This window comes from Symphalangus syndactylus, chromosome 9 (genome assembly GCF_028878055.3).
Source record: "Symphalangus syndactylus isolate Jambi chromosome 9, NHGRI_mSymSyn1-v2.1_pri, whole genome shotgun sequence".
NCBI classification, from domain to species: Eukaryota; Metazoa; Chordata; class Mammalia; order Primates; family Hylobatidae; genus Symphalangus; species Symphalangus syndactylus.
The window spans coordinates 120,006,672-120,025,642 of NC_072431.2; the positions used below are offsets into that span (position 1 = coordinate 120,006,672).

General features: G+C 39.3%; 1 protein-coding gene across 6 annotated transcripts in view; it reads left to right on the forward strand.

Moving 5' to 3' along the window:
* Window positions 1-18,971, forward strand: part of SLC24A2 (solute carrier family 24 member 2) — a 288,482-nt gene that overhangs the window by 114,185 nt on the left and 155,326 nt on the right. The window lies entirely within an intron of this gene.

The window sequence follows — 18,971 nt, forward strand, 5'->3', positions numbered from 1 at the left end:
GAAGGGGAAGCAAACATGTCCTTCTTCACATGAGGGCAGGAAGGAGAAGTGCTGAGCAAAGGGGGGAAAGCCCCTTATAAAACCATTAGATCTTGTGAGAACTCACTATCATGAGAACAGCATGAAGGTAACTGCCCCATGATTAAATTACCTCCCATGGGCTCCCTCCCAAGAGATGTGGGGATTATGGAAACTACAACTCAAGATGAGATTTGGGTAGAGACACAGGCAAACCATATCAATGTACATGTGTCTTTATGGTAGAATGATTTATATTACTTTAGGTATATAGCCAATATTGGAATTGCTGGGTCAAATTTTACTTCTGTTTTAAGTTCTTTCAAAAATCACTTCACTGCTTTCCACAATGGCTGAACTAATTAACATTTCCACCAACAGTGTCTAAGCATTCCCTTCTCTCTGCAACCTCACCAGCATGTTATTTTTTTACTTTTTATAATAGCCATTATGACTGGCTTGAGATGGTATCCCACTGTGGTTTTGATTTGCATTTCTCTAATGATTAATGATGTTGAGCATTTTTTCATATGCTTCTTGGCCATGTGTATGTCTTCTTTTGAAAAGTGTCTGTTCATGTCCTTTGCCCACTTTTTAATAGGGTTGTTTTTTGCTTGTTAATTTAAGTTCCTTATAGATTCTGGATATTATACCTTTGTTGAATGCTTAGTTTGTGAATATTTTTCCCATTGTGTAGATTGTCTGTTTATTCTGTTGACAATGTGTTTTGCTGTGCAGAAACTCTTTAGTTTAATTAGGTCCAATTTGTCAACTTTTGTTTTTGTTGCAATTGCTTTTGGCATCTTCATCATGAAATCTTTGCCAAGTCCAATGTCCAGACGGTATTTCCTAGAATATCTTCAAGAGATTTTATAGTTTTAGGTTTTACATTTGTCTTTAATTCATCTTTAGTTGATTTTTGTGTATGGAGTAAGTAAGGGACCCAGCTTCAATCTTCTGCATATGGCTAGCCAGTTATCCAAGCACCATTTTTTGAATAGGGAGTCTTTTCCCCCATTGCTTGCTTTTTGTTGACTTTGTTGAATATCAGATGGTTTGGGGGTGGCTTTATTTCTGGGTTCTGTATTGTGTTCCATAGGTCTATGTGTCTGTTTTTGTGTCAGTACCATTCTGTTTTGGTTACTCTAGCCTTGTAGTATAGTTCAAAGTCGGATAACGTGATGCCTCCAGCTTTGTTCTTTTTACTTAGGATTGCCTTGGCTATTTGAGCTCTTTTTTGGTTCCATGTAATTTTTAAGATAGCTTTTTCTAATTCTGTGAAGAATGTCATTGGTAATTTGATAGCAATACCATTAAATCCGTAAATTGCTTTGGGCAGTATGGCCATTTTAACAATATTGATTCTTCCAATCAATGAGCATGGAATGTTTTTCCATTTGTTTGTGTCATCTATGATTTCTTTGAGCAGTGTTTTGTAATTCTCATTATAGAGATCTTTCACCTCTCTGGTTAGCTGTATTCCTAGGTATTTTCTTCTCTTTGTGGCTATTATGAATGGGATTGTGTTGTTGATTTGGCTCTCAGCTTAGACATTGTTGGTGTTTAGAAATGCTTGTGATTTTTAGCATACTCCGGTGGCGCAGTCAGTTAGCATGCAGTACTTATACAGAAATGCTAGTGATTTTTGTACATTAATTTTTATCCTGAAACTTTGCTGGAGTTATTTATCAGATATGGGAACTTTTGGAGAGAGGGTATTGTTTTCCAGGTGTAGAATTATATCTTCTGCAAACAAAGATAGTTGAGTTCCTGTCTTCCTATTTGGATGCCTTTTATTTCTTTCTCTTGCCTGCTTGCTCTGGCTAGGAATTTTAGTACCATGTTAAACAGGAGTGGTAAGAGTAGGCATCCTTGTCCTCAAAACACAGTGAATTTGTTAACCCAACCAAGAACCAGATTTGAACTCACCTCTGCAATGCTGCCATCTTGTCATCTTCTGGGTTGAGTTTTCCAGGTTTCTTACATACTTACTTTCTTCACCATTTGTCTTTCATAATGAAAGACCCAAATTCCAGATATCAACAAGCCTAGATGAAACTCACTACCCTGAAACCCTTAAAATGTTCAAGGGTCACCTTTGCCTGTCAGATAGACTGGGATTTCCCCTTACTTAGTTATTTGGTGCTGTTATGCTCAGTTATAGTGTGGGTCTTTAAGGTACTGCTCTCCCCAGCCACATGTCCTGAATGCTTCAGGAAAAGCACTCCATCTCTCTTTGATCATCACGGAAACTGTTTTTGATCATGTTAATCAAAAAGAGCATCATCAGGAGTCCTGAATGGAAGTTTGCTCTAAGGATGTTACCCTAGTTCTAGAAGAAGAACTTTCTTGAAGAGGAAAGAGGATGTCCTTCAGTGCAACAGCCTGATTTCCATTGAGGGAAGGGATTCTTGCCTCTTTTAGCACAAACCACATGGTCCAAGGAGGACTGTCTGTCTCTTTCCCAGGCCTCAGAAATTTGAATGAAACGTCACAAAACAGGAAAAAAATGTTGGAGCTTATTGGCCCTGCAGGGGCATCCTGAAAAGATTGCCCATCAGTTCCTGTTGCCTGGCCCCCTAGAGCACCCTGTGTCTACTGTTTTTAAACCCGATTCTTGATTTTCTTTCAATCCAGTGAGTTCCCCATTCTTTACAATAAATTGCCTTTTCCAAATTAAGCAGGAAGTTTCTTTTGCTTGTAACCATAGTATTCCAAGGGCTACTCCCCAAGAGGGGAGATGGTGAAAAGCCAGACACAGGGAAGAACTGCCAGGAAGTAAGAGAAACAAAAAGAGGTGTGGAGCCCCTGGGCCCAGGACTGGTAACCATGAAATCACCAACAGCCTTTTTAAGTGTTTCCTCCCCGCCCCCTAAAAAATGATGTTTTTAAATGCTCCCATCTCAGCACAAGAAAGCTGTTCTAGCTGTATAAAATTTCAGTTCTGCTTATGCTTAACTAGATTTTCATCACCTGGTATAGCAGTCCTTGCTAATTCAGAAGCTCTGGTTGAAAGCCTCCATTTAAAATAAGTGGGAAAATGAATTAAATATTGTTTTGTTAGTGAGGTTTGGTTGAACACACATTTCATGAAAAAATAAATTTATGTTTCTTGGAAACTGAAAAACAAAAAAAGTTCAGAGCACAATTTCCAGGCAGGACATTGAATGTGAAATGAAGATCACCTGATCACATTGGCTAGGTGTGGTCAGACCAAATGCCCATCACCTTTTCCGGACTCTTCCATTTCCAGAAAGACAATGAGCTCCTCCATCTTTCAAGATACTCCTCAACATCCATGTAATCTCCCAGAAACCTATGCTGAGGCAATAGTTCCTTTCCCTTTGCTTCATTCAGTAGCACTCTAGGAGCAAAGACCTGTATTTCCTGCTATCAGTTTTGTAATTGTTCAGGTTCATCCGTCTCTCCCACTAAACTGCATCTTGCCTGTGGGGGATTTGCTTTCAGAGTTTTGCCTCGCCGCACTTACAGTGTCTAGCATACAGTAAGTGTTCAATAGTTAATGTACTGTCCTTTCAAAGGATTTCATAGTAAACCTTTCTCTCCTCTCCCTTTGGCAAATGCCCTGCACTGAAATTTCGCATCAGCATTATGCTAGGAATGAAATTTGTGAAGCTGAATTTTCACGGTGGGTCCCTAGCTTTACTGCACTCATAATGTGTATTTTTTACTCTAAACCTTTTTTGAAACAGCTGCTTTCAGTTTTGTTTTGTTTTTTAATCCATCTCACTCTGAGACAGTACAGCTAATCAATACATGAAGTAAAAAGAATGGAAAATGGATGTAAGTCATGACTTTTCTGGGGTTTCCCTTTGGACCTACCTTCAAAAATTTTCCACCTCTTCCATCACTTGCTTAGAATAAAGACAAATTAGTTTTCATGATTAATGTATTTTAATATCAACTAAATACATCTGTTTAATCCCAAATTAAAGATGCCATGATATTTCCTATGGATATTTCTTACAGTACATTTGTGTATTTAGAGGTCACCTCTACTTACGCTGTGTTTCTCCTGCTCCCTGTATTATTGCTGTGTCAGACTATATAATGTAGTGGTTATACTTTGCCATGGAAACAGGCCTTTCCTCAGGGTTTTCTGCATACCATGACCGCAGAGATTGAGATATTCCACTTCTGTGGTTTGGTGTTGAAGTTTTTTCCCTTTACTATTTTGGTTAAAATTTGCAGAAGGGGAAAAGAACTCTAAAAGAGAGGGTTGCTATTGCTGACATCTTTATTCCTGCTACCATCCATTAGCAATTTAATTCAAGGTAATGTTTCTCCCGGTTGGGCTCAGAGAAGGGCCAAGGTTTTGTTCTCAGTTATCGTAATTCTGTATGCAACCATCTACTATCAGCACCAAAAGGAACATTCAATGTCATTTCATGTGTGCTGCCTTAGACATTGAAACTCTTACTCCGGGCCCAGGGAACATTTCTGGATGTTCATCACTGCAGGTGAGCATCGTTATAATTAGAATCTTAGCTCCAGAAAAAATGTTCACATAAAGCACATCCATGATGCAAGATAATGAGTTTCAGAGGCTCTCTAGGTCCCGGTTCCAATTAACCCATGGCAGAGAGAACTGCATAAGAAATGTCAATGTAAAATCAAGCTAGTGAATTTGGACAGAAGGAAGGATGATCAATCACCCTGGCAGAACCCATCAATCAGTTCCTATTTCTGTTACATGAAGGAGTTGTTTCTGCAAACTAGTGTTTGTTACACCTCTCTCAAATATTCTGCAAACATAATATACTGCTTCTTAGATAAAGGTTAACTGAATGAGTCTCTAGAGAATGAAAGCAAATGATTTTGCCACTCATTAATCTATAGATCCTCAATATGTCTCTGAAATGCTCATGTTAACTAAGAACAAGGATGACAGCCAAGCCTGCTAATGTTCTATTAGTGAGCTCTATTATTGCCCACTGCTTTATTTTTATGATTGTGCTGCATAAAGAATGTTTTTCCTCCAAAACCTTTTTAAGCTGAGCAGTATGAACCAGGGACAAAGAAGATGGATACATGGAAATCCCAGGGAGACCCAGTTCCTCCACAGGACCGTGGGTGGTTTGCTTTCTGCACTGCCCCCAAACCTCAACTGGGTTAGGCTAGGGATTACAGCAGGGAACAAAAAAGACAATGTTCCCTGTCGTTGTGGAGATTACATTCTGGAAGAGGGAGCCATAGTATAAGCAAAATAAAATAAGTAAATGAGATAGGATGTTCATAGATGAGAAGGGCTATGGAAAAGCATGAAGGAGAGAAGAGAGATAGGGAGTTCTGCGGGGCAGAGAGGTTGCAATTTTAAATAAGGTGGACCGGAGAAAGCCTTCCTGAGAAAGGTGATATTGGAGCAAAGACTTGAAGGAAGGGAGGGAGATAACAGAGATCTACGTAGATAGCTAGTGTAAACAGCATTCCAGAGGGAATAATGGATACCATTCTCTCCAGCTGGAGAGACATAAGCAAGGCAGGTGAGGTCAGAGAGGTAAGATTGGAAGCAGGTAGTTGTTAGAACTGGAGTCTCTCTATAAGGGCATTGACTTCTGCTCTGAGATAGGGGGCCATTTGGAAGGCTTTCAGTGGAGGAGAAATATATTCTGACAACATTTTGTGCAGAGTCTCTCTGGCTGCTGTGTTGAGAACAAGCTGAGATGAAGGCAGAGAGGGCAGGGAGACCAATAAGTCAGAGGTTATTGCACTTATCGGACAGAAGGTGATGAACCAGGTGGTAATAGTAGAGGCCTCCAGAAGTGGTCAGATTCTGAGTGCATTGTGACACACACACACACACACACACACACACACACAACCCTGGTATATATTTGGAGTTTAAAGACAGCATAAATATCTGATCATTTCTTGACCAGAAAGAAATAACTATCACTAGTTGTACTTCTGAACTTCTCAACATTGTGAAATTGAGTTTTCAAATGTTTGGAAGCCATGAATCTTTGCCTTAAAATAAGTAAATCTGAGTCATGGGAAACACTGTAGAGGTAAGGGACCCCAAAGTGAAATATATACTTTCATAAAGTTAGCTATGAATATATATATATTGTAGAACTATCTGCATTTCTCATAATGTTTAAGAAAGTGGCGTTAAAGCATTATTGCTAACAGCCATTTTAATGAGCGAAAGTTGTACAAAGTAACTCGGATTTTCAGCTGAACCTTGTCAACAGTAGAGAAGGAGCTGTGGCAGACCCAAACCTCCCTGTGGTCTGCTTCCTTCATTTTCATCCCTGACCTCAGCCTTTGGGCAGTGGGTTTGCCTGGCTGTGGTCATCTGAGCCACACTCTTCTCTCTGTGTGCCCTGATACTTTCTGCATCCATGCCTTTGCGTAGACTGTGACTTCTACCTGAAGTGCCCAGTTCTCCTCCACAGCTATCATCCTTCAGAACTCAGCTGAAGGGACACCTCTTCTGTTAGGGTCAGATGCTTCTCCTATTGGTTCCACTACACACAGGGACCTCGGCCTACTTTCAGTACTTCTCAGTGTTAATAGAGTTCTGTATGTGTCTTCCCCTGTAGACTGTTAACTCTTTGTAGCCCCAGTGCCAGAATAATATTGTCTGGCACACAGTAAGTACTTAGTATGTGCTGCCAAATTCATGTTTAGTTGGAAGAGCCCGTAATAGCTAATTACTTTATGTTAGATGCATTTGCAATGACCAGTTAAGGTTCCTTTCTGTGGTAATAAGAATGGCAACCATTTATGTGTTAGGGTTCTCCAGAGAAACAGAACCAATAGAATACATACACACATAGACACAGACACACACACACACACACACAGTATATGTGAGGAGATTTGTTATGGGAATTAGCTATTGTGATTGTGGAAGCTGAGAGATCCCAGTTTTGCCATCTGCAAGATGGAGAACCAAGAAAGCCAGTGGTGTGATTCATTCCAGATCTGAAGGCCCAAGAACCAGGAGCATCAATGACCAATGGCAGGAGAAGACAAATGTCTCAGTTTAAGCAGAAAGGGCAAATTTGCGCTTCCTCTACCTTTTTGTTCTATTTGGGCCCTCAATGGATTGCATGATGCCCCCCGACATTGGTGGGGGTGATCTTTACTCAGTCTATTGAGTCAAATGCTAATCCCTTCCAGAAACCCCCTCACAGACACACCCAGAAATGTTTTACCAGCTATCTTGGCATCCCTTAGCCCAATCAAGTTGACACAGAAACTTAACCATCATGATTTATTATGATTGTCCAGCATCCCCAGTACTGTGTAAGACACATGGCAAATATCTCATTCAGGCCTCCAACAACCTATAAGGAAGGTGTGTTTTATCCCTATTTTATAGGTAGGCAACTAAGGTGCAGAAGAGCAAGGCAGTAATAGAAATAAACCTTTATGCATCCGTAGAGATAACCAATCTTGATAATGTAATAAACCTAAAGACACTATTGCCCTTTGATATGTATAGGTAAGTATTCTGTAAACTGTAACTTGTAAAAACCTGCCACAAGTTGGCCTATAGTAATGCAAACTCGGTTAACAGGGTGGGTGACTGCCTCAATCCCCGGCCAGGTCCCTATTCTCAATGGAAAAGTCGATCTCATCTTGAGGGTATCAGGGCAGGATTAGAACCTGAACATCTGGTCATCATTTGCAACTGCTTCAGCTCGGCATTCAGTCAGTTGTGTAAGTTTTACTTTCTTCACTTGTGTGTCTTGTGTGACAGCACAGACTGACTGAAATATATTATTTTTCATTAACCTCCTATTCACACCTCCACATTTTACACAATTGATTTTTTTATCCCACCTAGCATGTTATGGTAGGGTGTTTCTCTGGTTGGTTGGAAGGATTATAAATTTGCAGCATCATTTAATAGTTGATTTTTATCAATTCTGTGAACAATGAGAAGGTATTTAGAAGAAACGCATTATTGTCTCTCAGATAGGCAGTCTCTTCATTCCAGACATTTTGTATAGGAGTTTTGAGTGAAATCTTAACATAACTAAAAATGCCAGCATGTATGAGCTATTTAGTAGATTCACCTAATTTCTATTAGTTGAAAATGCAAAGGCTCTGTATTTATTAATTAAAGGGAGATCTTCAGATGTCTTCTCAACATGCTATGGTAAATGCTTCTAATTTTCTTTGGATGAACAGTAAAATTCAAGAAACGAAGACAAGAAATAGAACCTGCAATGTTTTTTAAATAGAAAAATAAAGGGTTACACTAGACCACTAAGTTAAAGAGAAATCAAAAGGCTAGTGCTTTATTTGGTTGTTTTAATCATTTCATGGGTTTGCCCAGGTTGGTAAGGAGGTTTTGAAGTCTTGAAGTCTATAGATGCATGCTAGTGAGATGCAACTTCCTGCAGGTTAGGCAGCTGCAGAATGAGGTGCAAAGCTTCTTACCAGATATAGATGTAGGAGAAGGTTCTGTGTGCTACACACAAACTAGAGTGTTGGGTGGTGTGGTGGAAAGAACACAGAATTTAGAGTCAGAATAACAGAGGAAAGCAGCCATGGAGGGCTTCCGTTATTGAGCACCTGCTCTGTGCTAGGCTTGCCACCCACATCTTCTCATTTAATCTTCATAACAGTCCTGGGAGTCAGTTATTAGCCTGAGTGATGGGATGAGGAAAGAGACTCAAAGGGGTTGAGTCATCTGCTTAAGCTAGATCTGCGAAGCTACTGTGACGGAGATAAGATTTAAGACCAGGATTGTCTGGTTGAAGTCCTCTGTTCCTTCCATGGCGTCTGATGCCTGGAACCTGGCTCTGTCATTGGTCATTGTTTTGTGTGCTTGCATGTCTGTGTTTATATTTTATATGCTTATGTTTGCTTATATATGTTTGTATATGTATTTGCTTATATTAATATAGTATATAATGTATATGTTTATATAGAATGATATTTATACTATATACAAATCTTTAATATATAATAGATATCACATAATATAGAATGTGTGTTATGTGTAATGTATACCACTTTGTATATTGTATACAATATTTAGATATGTAAATGTATTTGTATAGTTTTTAAAATATGATGCAGAATGTTTATTTGATTTTAAATTGCCAAAATTCATGAGAATTGAAGGTTTTATTCAGTTTAATTTGAACTTTCTAATGAAAAACTGTTTTTAACTTTTAAGGTCAGGGGTACACATGCACGTTTGTTATACAGGAAGCCTTGTGTCATGGGGGTTTGTTGTACAGATTATTTCATCACCCAGGTATTAAACCTAGTACCTATTAGTTATTTTCCTAATACTCTACCTCCTTCTGCCCTCCACCCTCTGATAGGCCCCATTGTATGTTGTTCCCCTCCCTGTGTCCGTGTGTTCTCATCATTTAGTTTCCCACTTATAAGTGAGAATATGTGGTATTTGGTTTTCTGTCCCTGTGTCAGTTTGCTAAGGCTAATGGCCTCTAGCTCCGTCCATGTCCCTGCAAAGGACAAGATCTCATTCATTTTTATGACTGCAGAGCATTCCACTGTGTATATGTACTACATTTTCTTTATCGAGTCTACCATAGATGGGTATTTAGGTTGATTCCATGTCTTTGCTATCGTGAATAGTGCCACAGTGAACATACATGTGCATGTGTCTTTAGAATAGATTTATATTGCTTTGGGTATATACCCAGTAATGGGATTGCTAGATTGAATGATGTTTCTGTCTTTAGGTCTTTGAGGAATCACCACAGTATTTTCTACAATGGTTGAACTAATTTACACTCCCACCAACAGTGCTTAAGTGTTCATTTTTCCCCATAACCTCTCCAGCGTCTGTTATTTTTTAATGTTTTATTAATAGCCATTCTGACTGGTGTGAGATGGTATCTCATTGACAAAAAACTTTTTTGTTGTTAAAAATGTTCATAAAGAATTCTCTTAGGTTAAGAAATTAACTATTAAATAATAAAATAGTTTTCTTCCAAAGCCAAATCTATCCTTCCTAATATTCAACTCAATAGTGGACAAAATTTTATCCGTTTTTTATGTGACATTTTAACTGAAATGGGATTGCCAGATAGCAAACATCTCCATTAATCAAGGGTTTATTTGTTTGTTTTATTTGCTTCCCATAGTCTTTATCTTACTTACCTAATTTTTAATGAAAAACTCTTTTTAAGAACTTCTCCTACCATATAAGATACACATGTGGAAAAAAATGCCTCCATTGTGGGAAAAAAAATAGAAAATATAGATAAACAAGGAAACAAAGGCATACAGTCAGCTGCCGCAGTGCCAGGACAGAGGCCAGCTCTTCAGATTTCCAGGTCTATCTGTTAAGATTCTGGCAAAGGCATCGGGAAGAAAATGGCAGATAATAGGCAGGACTAAATTGCACCTCCCACTCGGATGGACAGAGCAGCATGTGGAGACTCACATCGTGAACTTGTGCCCCAAGAACTACTGCAGGAACATACCAGGAAAGCCAAGAGAATCTACAGACCCTTTGCAGGAAGCAGATTGCTCCTGCAGGCCCCGGGAGACAGCCATAAAACTGTGAGTGCCTGAAGTGTGAAAGTGTGAAAGGGGGATCGTCCACCCCTGAACACACACCGTCACTGGGGAACCTGAAGGTCCAGATCACAAGAGAAGTATTTGACCTTACCTGGAGCTGAGACAATTTTAGAGAGCTGAGCAAAATACAGGGGTAGAAGAAGCCATGGGAAAAGCCCTGTGGGCTCTTGGTCCCCAGGGAAGCCATTTCTTACTCTGTCTCAGAGAGTAAGACAAAGTAAAGTACTCTTGGGGAGGGCTGCCAGAGGAACTGGAAAAGACCACAGGAAGAAGGAAAATTCCAGCTGAACTTTGTAACAATTTTGACCAAACATGAAGTTTCCTGGACAGAAGTCGGGGGAGGGGGTGAATAGCGAGTGCAGACACAGCATGAAGCCGCAGCAGGCGGGGAGGCACAAAACCTGAAAACCCTGTTTGCTTTCTCAGCCAGGAGGCTGGCAGCCTGGGGTAGGTTTCCAGCCCTGCCCACCGGCTGGCTAAAAATAAACTTGGTGCTTTTGTGGGGGCACGGTAGGAGTGAGACTGGTCTTTGGGATTGTGTGGGAGCTGAGTGAGGCCTGTAACTGCCGGCTTTCCCCCACTTCCCTGGTGACCTTCATGACACAGCAGAGGCAGCCATAATCCTTCTGGGAAAGTAACTCCATTGGCCTGAGATCCACACCCTCATCCTCTGCAACAGCCACAGCAAGCCGCACCCAAAGAGAGTCTGAGCTGGGACACACCTAACCATGCTCACACCTGATGGTCTTTCTCTGCCTGCCCTGGTAGCTGAAAACAAAGGACACAATCTCTTGGGAGCTCTAGGGCCCTGTCCACCACCTGATCCTCCCTATACTACCGCAGCTGATACTGTCTTGAAATTGCCACCTCCTGGCAGGAGGCCAACCAACACAAAACTAGTGCAATAAAACTACAACTAAGGACCCTCACAGAGTCTATTTCACTCCCCTGCCACCTCCACTGGAGCAGGTGCTGGTATCTAAAGCTGAGACCTGAAGACAGTTCAGATCACAGGACTCTTTGCAGACACCCCCAGTACCAGCCCAGAGCCCAGTAGCTCCACTGGGTGGCTAGATCCAGAAGAGAAATAATAATCACTGCAGTTCAGCTCTCAGGAAGCCCCATCCCTAGAGGAAGGGAGAGAGCACTACATCAAGGGAGCATCCTGTGGGACAGAAGAATCTGAACAGCAGCCCTTGAGCCCCAGATCTTCCCTCTGACATAGTGTACTCAAATGAGAAGGAACCAGAAAAACAATCCTGGTAATATGACAAAACAAGGTTCTTTAACACTCCCAAAAGATCACACTAGCTCACCAGCAATGGATGCAAACCAAGAAGAAATCCCTAAATTGCCAGAAAAAGAATTCAGAAGGTCAATCATTAAGTTAATCAAAGAGGCAGCAGAGAAAGATAAAGTCCAACTCAATGAAATTTTGAAAAAGATACAAGATAGGAAGGGAAAAATCTTCAGTGAAATAGATAGCATTAAAAATCATAACTTCTAGAAAGGAAGGACACACTTAGAGAAATGCAAAATGCTCTGGAAAGTCTCAGCAATAGAGTCGAACAAACAAAGAACTTCAGAACTCAAAGACAAGTTTTTCAAATTAAGCCAGTTCAACAAAGACAAAGGAAAAGGAATTTTTTTAAAAAATGAACAAAGCCTCCAAGAAGTTTGGGATTATGTTAACCAAATCTAGGAATAATTGGTGTTCCTGAAGGAGAAGAGAAATCTAAAAGTTTGGAAAACGTATTCGAGGGGATAATCAAGGAAAACTTCCCTGGCCTTGCTAGAGGTTTAGACATCTAAATACAAGAAGCTCAAAGAACACCTGGGAAATTTTATCACAAAAAGATCACCTAGGCACATTGTCATCAAGTTATCTAAAGTCAAAACATAGGAAAGAATCTTTAGAGCTGTGAGGTGAAAGCACCAGGTAACCTATAAAAGAAAACCTATCAGATTGACAACAGATTTCTCAGCAGAAACCCTAAAATCTAGAAGAGATCAGGGCCCTATCTTCAGCCTTCTTAAACAGAACAATTATCAGCCAAGAATTTTGTATCTAGAGAAACTAAGCTGCATAAATGAAGGAAAGATGCAGTCTTTTTTCAGACAAAAGCTGAGAGAACTCACCACTACCAAGCCCGCACTGTAAGAACTGCTAAAAGGAGCTCTAAATCTTGAAACAAATCCTTGAAATATACCAAAATAGAACCTCCTTAAAGCATAAATCTCACAGAACCTTTAAAACAAAAATACATCTTTCAAGGCAAAAGGTCAACAAAGAAACAATGGATTTAAACTATACCCTGGAACAAATGCACTTAACAGATATTTACGGAACATTCTACCCAATGTTCGGAACATTCTACCCAACTGCAGAATATACATTCTATTCACCAGCACATGGAACATTCTCCAAGATAGACCATATGTTAGGCCATAAAACAAGTCTCAATAAATTTAAGAAAATTGAAGTTATATCAAGTACTGTCTCAGACAACAGTGGAATAAAATTGGAAATCAACTCCAAAAGAAGCCCTCAAAACCATGCAAATACATGGAAATTAAATAACTTGCTCCTGAATGATCATTGGGTCAACAATGAAATCAAGATGGATATTAAAAAATTCTTTGAACTGAATGATAATAGTGACACAACCTATCAAAACCTCTGGGATACAGCAAAGGCAGTGCTAAAAGGAAAATTCACAGCCTTAAATGCCTACATCAAAAAGTCTGGAAGCACAAATAGACAATGTAAGTTCACACCTCAAGGAACTAGAGAAACAAGAGCAAGCCAAACCCAGACCCAGCAGAAGAAAAGAAATAACAGAAATCAGAGCAGAACTAAATGAAATTGAAACAAAGAAAATACAAAAGATAAATAAAACTAAAAGCTGATTCTTCGAAAGATAAGTAAAATTGATAGACCCTTAGCAAGATTAACAAAGAAAATAAGAGAGAAGACCCAAATAAGCTCAATTAGAAACAAAACAGGAGCTATTACAACCGATACCACAGAAAGACAAAAGATTATTCAAGGCTACTAGGAATACCTTTACATGCATAAACTAGAAAACCTGGAGGAGATGGATAAATTCCTGGAAATATACAACCCTCCTAGATTAAACCAGGAAGAAATAGAAACTCTGAACCAGACCAATAACAAACAGTGAGATTGAAATGGTAATTTTGAAATTGCCAATAAAAAAGTCCAGGATTCACAGCTGAATTCTATCAGACATTCAAAGATCTAGTACCAATCCTATTGACACTATTCCACAAGATAGAGAAAGAGGGAATTCTTCCTAAATCATTCGGTGAAGCTGGTATCACCCTAATACCAAAGCCAGGAAAGGACATAACAAAAAAATAAAGAAAATTACAGACCAATATCCCTGATGAATATAGATGCAAAAATCCTTAACAGAATACTAGCTAACCAAACCCAAAAGCATATCAAAAAGATAATCCACCATAATCAATCGAGTTTCATACCAGGGATGCAGGGATGGTTTAACATCTGCAAGTCAATAAATGTGACACACCGCATAACAGAATTAAAAACAAAAATCATATGTTCATCTCAATAGATGCAGGAAAAGCATTTGACAAAATCTAGCATCTATTTATGATTAAAACCCTCAGCAAAATCAGCATAGAAGGGACATCTCTTAAGATAATAAAAGTCATCTATGACAAACCCACAGCCAACCTAATACTGAAAGAGGAAAAGTTGAAAGCATTCCTGCTAAGAATCGGAATAAGACAAGGATGCCCACTCTAACTACTTCTATTCAACATAGCACTGGAAGCCCTAGCCAGAGCAATCAGACAAGAGAAAGAAGTAAAGGGCATCCAAATTGGTAAAGAGGAAGTCAAACTGTTGCTGTTTGCCAATGATATGATCATATACCTAGAAAACCCTCAAGACTCCTCCAACAAGCTCCTAGAACTGATAAATGAATTCAGCAAAGTCTCAGGACACAAAATTAAAGTACACAAATCAGTAGTTCTGCTATACACCAACAGCGACCAAGCTGAAAATCAAATCAAGAACTCAACCCCTTTTGCAATAGCTGGAAAAAATAATAATAATAAAATACTTAGGAATATACGTAACCAAGGAGGTAAAAGACTTCTTCAAGGAAAACTATGAAACACTGCTGAAAGAAATCATAGATGACACAAACAAATAAACACATCCCATGCTCATGGATGAGTAGAATCCATATTGTGAAAATGACCATGCTGCCAAAAGCAATCTACAAATTCAACGCAATTTCCATCCAAATACCACCATCATTCTTCACATATGATGTTTGGTTTTCCATATCTGAGTTACTTCTTTTAAACTGCTAGTGGAAATGTAAACTAGTACAACCACTATGGAAAACAGTGTGAAGATTTCTTAGAGAACTAAAAGTAGAACTACCATTTAATACAGCAGTCGCACTCCTGGGTATCTACCCAGAGGAAAAGAAGACATCATACAAGAGAGATACTTTCACATGCATGTTTATAGCAGCACAATTTGCAATTGCAAGAATATGGAACCAGCCCAAATGCCCATCAATCAACAAATGAATAAAGAAATCGTGATATATATATCATATATGATATGATATATATATATATATATATATATATATATATATATATATATACACGCACACACATACACACACACATGCACCATGGAATACTACTCAGCAATAAAAAGGAATGAAATAATGGCATTTGCAGCAACCTGGATGGAATTGGAGACTATTATTCTAAGTGAAGTAACTCAGGAATGGAAAACTAAACATCATATGTGAAGAATGATGGTGGTATTTGGATGGAAATTGCGTTGAATTTGTAGATTGCTTTTGGCAGCATGGTCATTTTCACAATATTGATTCTACCCATCAATGAGCATGGGATGTGTTTCCATTTGTTTGTGTCATCTATGATTTCTTTCAGCAGTGTTTCATAGTTTTCTCTGTAGAGGTCTTTCACCTCCTTGGTTAGGTATGTTCCTAAGGTTGGTTTGTTTGTTTATTTATTTATTTTGCAGCTATTGTAAAAGGAGTTGAGTTCTTGATTTGATTCTCAGTTTGGTCACTGTTGGTGTATAGCAGAGCTACTGATTTGTGTCCATTAATTTTGGGAGCTAAACTGTGAGGGCTTCAGCCATAAAAAGGAATGAATTAATGGCATTTGCAGCAACCTGGATGGGATTAAAGACTATTATTCTAAGTGAAGTTACTGAGGAATGGAAAACCAAACATCATATGTTCTCACTCGTAAGTGGGAGCTAAGCTGTGAGGATACAAAGGCATAAGAATGATACAATGGACTTTGGGGATTTGGAGGAAAGTGTAGGAGGGGATGAAGGTTACAAGACTACACATTGAATACACTGTACACTGCTCAGGTGATGGCTGCACCAAAATCACAGAAATCCCATGTAAAGAACTTATTTATGTAACAAAACACCACTTGTGCCCCCAAAACCTATTTAAACAAAAAAAGAAAACAAAAACTACCTATTATTTTATCACTCAAAGATGATTGTTGTTAATGTTAGAGGTTATAGCCTTCCAAGCTATGCATCTAATTTTTAAATGCTATTAAATTAGCATTTATTTAAATGCTATTAAATTAGCATGTATTTAAATGCTAATTCCTACTTATTCATGTATTCCACAAATAATTATTGAGCACCGTAATTAGTAAATGCTGCTGTTTAGGAAAGCTCTTTGAAACAAAGATCTAAGTTTCTTTTTATTATCAAACCTCCCTGTAAATAGTAAATGATCACAGAATTAACCCCATTCTAATCTGACTTTTTAGGCTAATTAGTTTGAGGTCTTGGCACTGGTGGCTGGATTAACAGTTGTTATCAGGGATATCAGAAATGTTCCTTAGAAAGCCATAAGGTTCCTTGAGCACAGATAAAGCAGGCCTTCCTCTACCACCTGGCAACCTAGGCAGTGACAGCAACTTATGGGGCACATGGAACAATTATCCTTACCCTGAGACATATAAGAGTTTGGGCCATGTCTGCCTCTTCATCCTAACCTATATTTATGGGCCTGGGAATGTTCTGGAGGCTGGTAGAGCTAGGATCAAATTCTGACTACGTTTATTTGCTATGTGCTCTTGGACAAATAATGTAATCTCTCTGTACCTAAATTCCCCCATCTGTAAAATGGGAATAATAATAACAACAAAATAGAATTGTCATAAGGAATAAATAAAACAGGGCATAAAGTCCCTGGCACTTTGTAATGGTAGCCATCATAGTTATTATTATTTGAGGAACAAAATCATGCATAGGAAATTATGAGTTCTTTTCACTTCCCAGGTTGATAGAATATGTAGTTTTTGTAGAGTTGATTTTTGTAACATTACATTAATAATAAATAGCTTTAAATATTTTGTTCTATAGTTATATTTAGAAGGTTTTGTCAGTATCAGCACTGGGAACTAGGATGTCAAAAAACTTAAGGAATAACCCAGGCTAGATGAGATAACATGTCTCCCCATGACCTTCATTCTCACCTGTACCTACCACCTACAGCTACAACTGAAAAGGGGTCTCAAGACTGAGATCTGATGTTCCTGATGGCTTCCATTGGTGCCACAAGAGATGGGAAGGGGTGTAGAGGCTGTGGGCTTGTGAGACGGAATGATATTTCACAGAGTGCTGAGGATTTTATGGGGGTATATATTTCAGAGCTCTCTAAATGCAGGCTATTCTCTGAATGCCTGTCTTGAGGCAGACCCATCTAACACAGAAGATAATCACCAAGGACCAATAATTGTGGGATGTCCTCCAATGTGGGGGCACTGTGGTAGACAGAATGATGGCCCCAAAAGGTGTCCACATCCTCATCTTTGGAACCTGTGAATATTTTATGTTACATAGCAAAGGGAATTAAGGTTGCAGATAAAATTAAGGTTGCTAATCGCTGACCTTGAGATGGGCAGAGTACCCTGTATTATCCAGATGGGTCTAATCGTCACATGGGTCCTTAAGGCAGAAGAGGAGAGTGGAGTGATTCTGTGAAAAAAGGTCTCAAATTGCTGTTTCTGGTTTTGAAGATAGAGGACAGAGGCCACAGGCCAAGAAATGTGGGTAACCCCTAGAAGCTGGGAAAGGCAAGGAAATGGATTTTCCCCCAGAGCCTGAAGGCCAAGTATCAGCCCTGCAGAGACTTTGCTTTTAGCTCAGTGAGATCCATGTAAGATTCTGACCTACAGGAGTTTAAAGTAATAAGTTTGTATTGTTTAAGTCTCTAAGTTTGTGGTTATTTGTTGTGGTAGCAATTTTAAAAAGCTAATATCTACATTGTTGGCATTTTGGACAGCACGGTTCTCTGTTATGTGAGACTACCCAGTGCATTTTAGGGCCCTTAGTATTGCTGGGTTCTGACCACTAATGTCAATGCCAGCACTTCTCCCCATAACCCACCACCACTCCCCACCCAACCCACTCACACATTTCCGCCTGCACCGCAAGGGAGCTGTGTTCCACTCCTGGTTGAGAACAGTCTGCAGAGCAAGGGTGAGCCTCTCTTTCTCTTTTTCTTCTCCTGGTTTTGGAGTTCAAGGACTCAGACCTGAAGACTCAAATTACATATGCTTTTCCCTCTTATTCTCTTCTTCTTTCAACCTGTGAAGAATAACTATACCATATAAGATATAAATACAATTTAGCCAAATACCTGATCAGATCTTATCTTCAAATTACCAGGCCAAGTGCCGAGGGAGCAAGAATATTTATAAAACCTTCTGTTCTCCAACAGAGACAGGCAGATGAAATATAGCACTCAGTCACTTATTCTTTCAGTACTATGTACTGTATAGTACTATGTACTTTTATATACATAACACTGTATTAGGGGCTGTGGTCACAGAAAAGTGAAAAAGACCTGATCTCTGCACCAAAGGCACTTCAGTTTAACAAAGAAGAAATTCTTGCAGGAATAACCATCATATGAGCTAGAACGTGGTGGAGGCCATGAAAGAGAAGGTTCAGGGATGTGTGTCTGTGTGTGAAGATATTGTAGGATGCACAGGAGAGGAAACTATTATTTCAAGCTGACAGAAACAGAAAATGTCAGAGGCAGGCAGATACCTTGAGCCTGGGAATTTGAGGGCTGCAGTGAGCGATGATGGATGGCGCCACTGCAGAGGGAGACCCTGTCTCAAAAAAGAAAAATGTATATTTCACACAGTCAACAGCATTTGAACTAGAACTTAAAGGGGAAGTAGGAATTCTACAGGTAGAGGAGAACAAAAATTGAGCGTAAGTATGGAGGTACGGAAATATTTTGCAATTTGAAGAAATTGGTCCCAATCTACTGCTTATATTCTGTGAAGGCAGCAGGGAGGAGCACTGGAGCATCTGG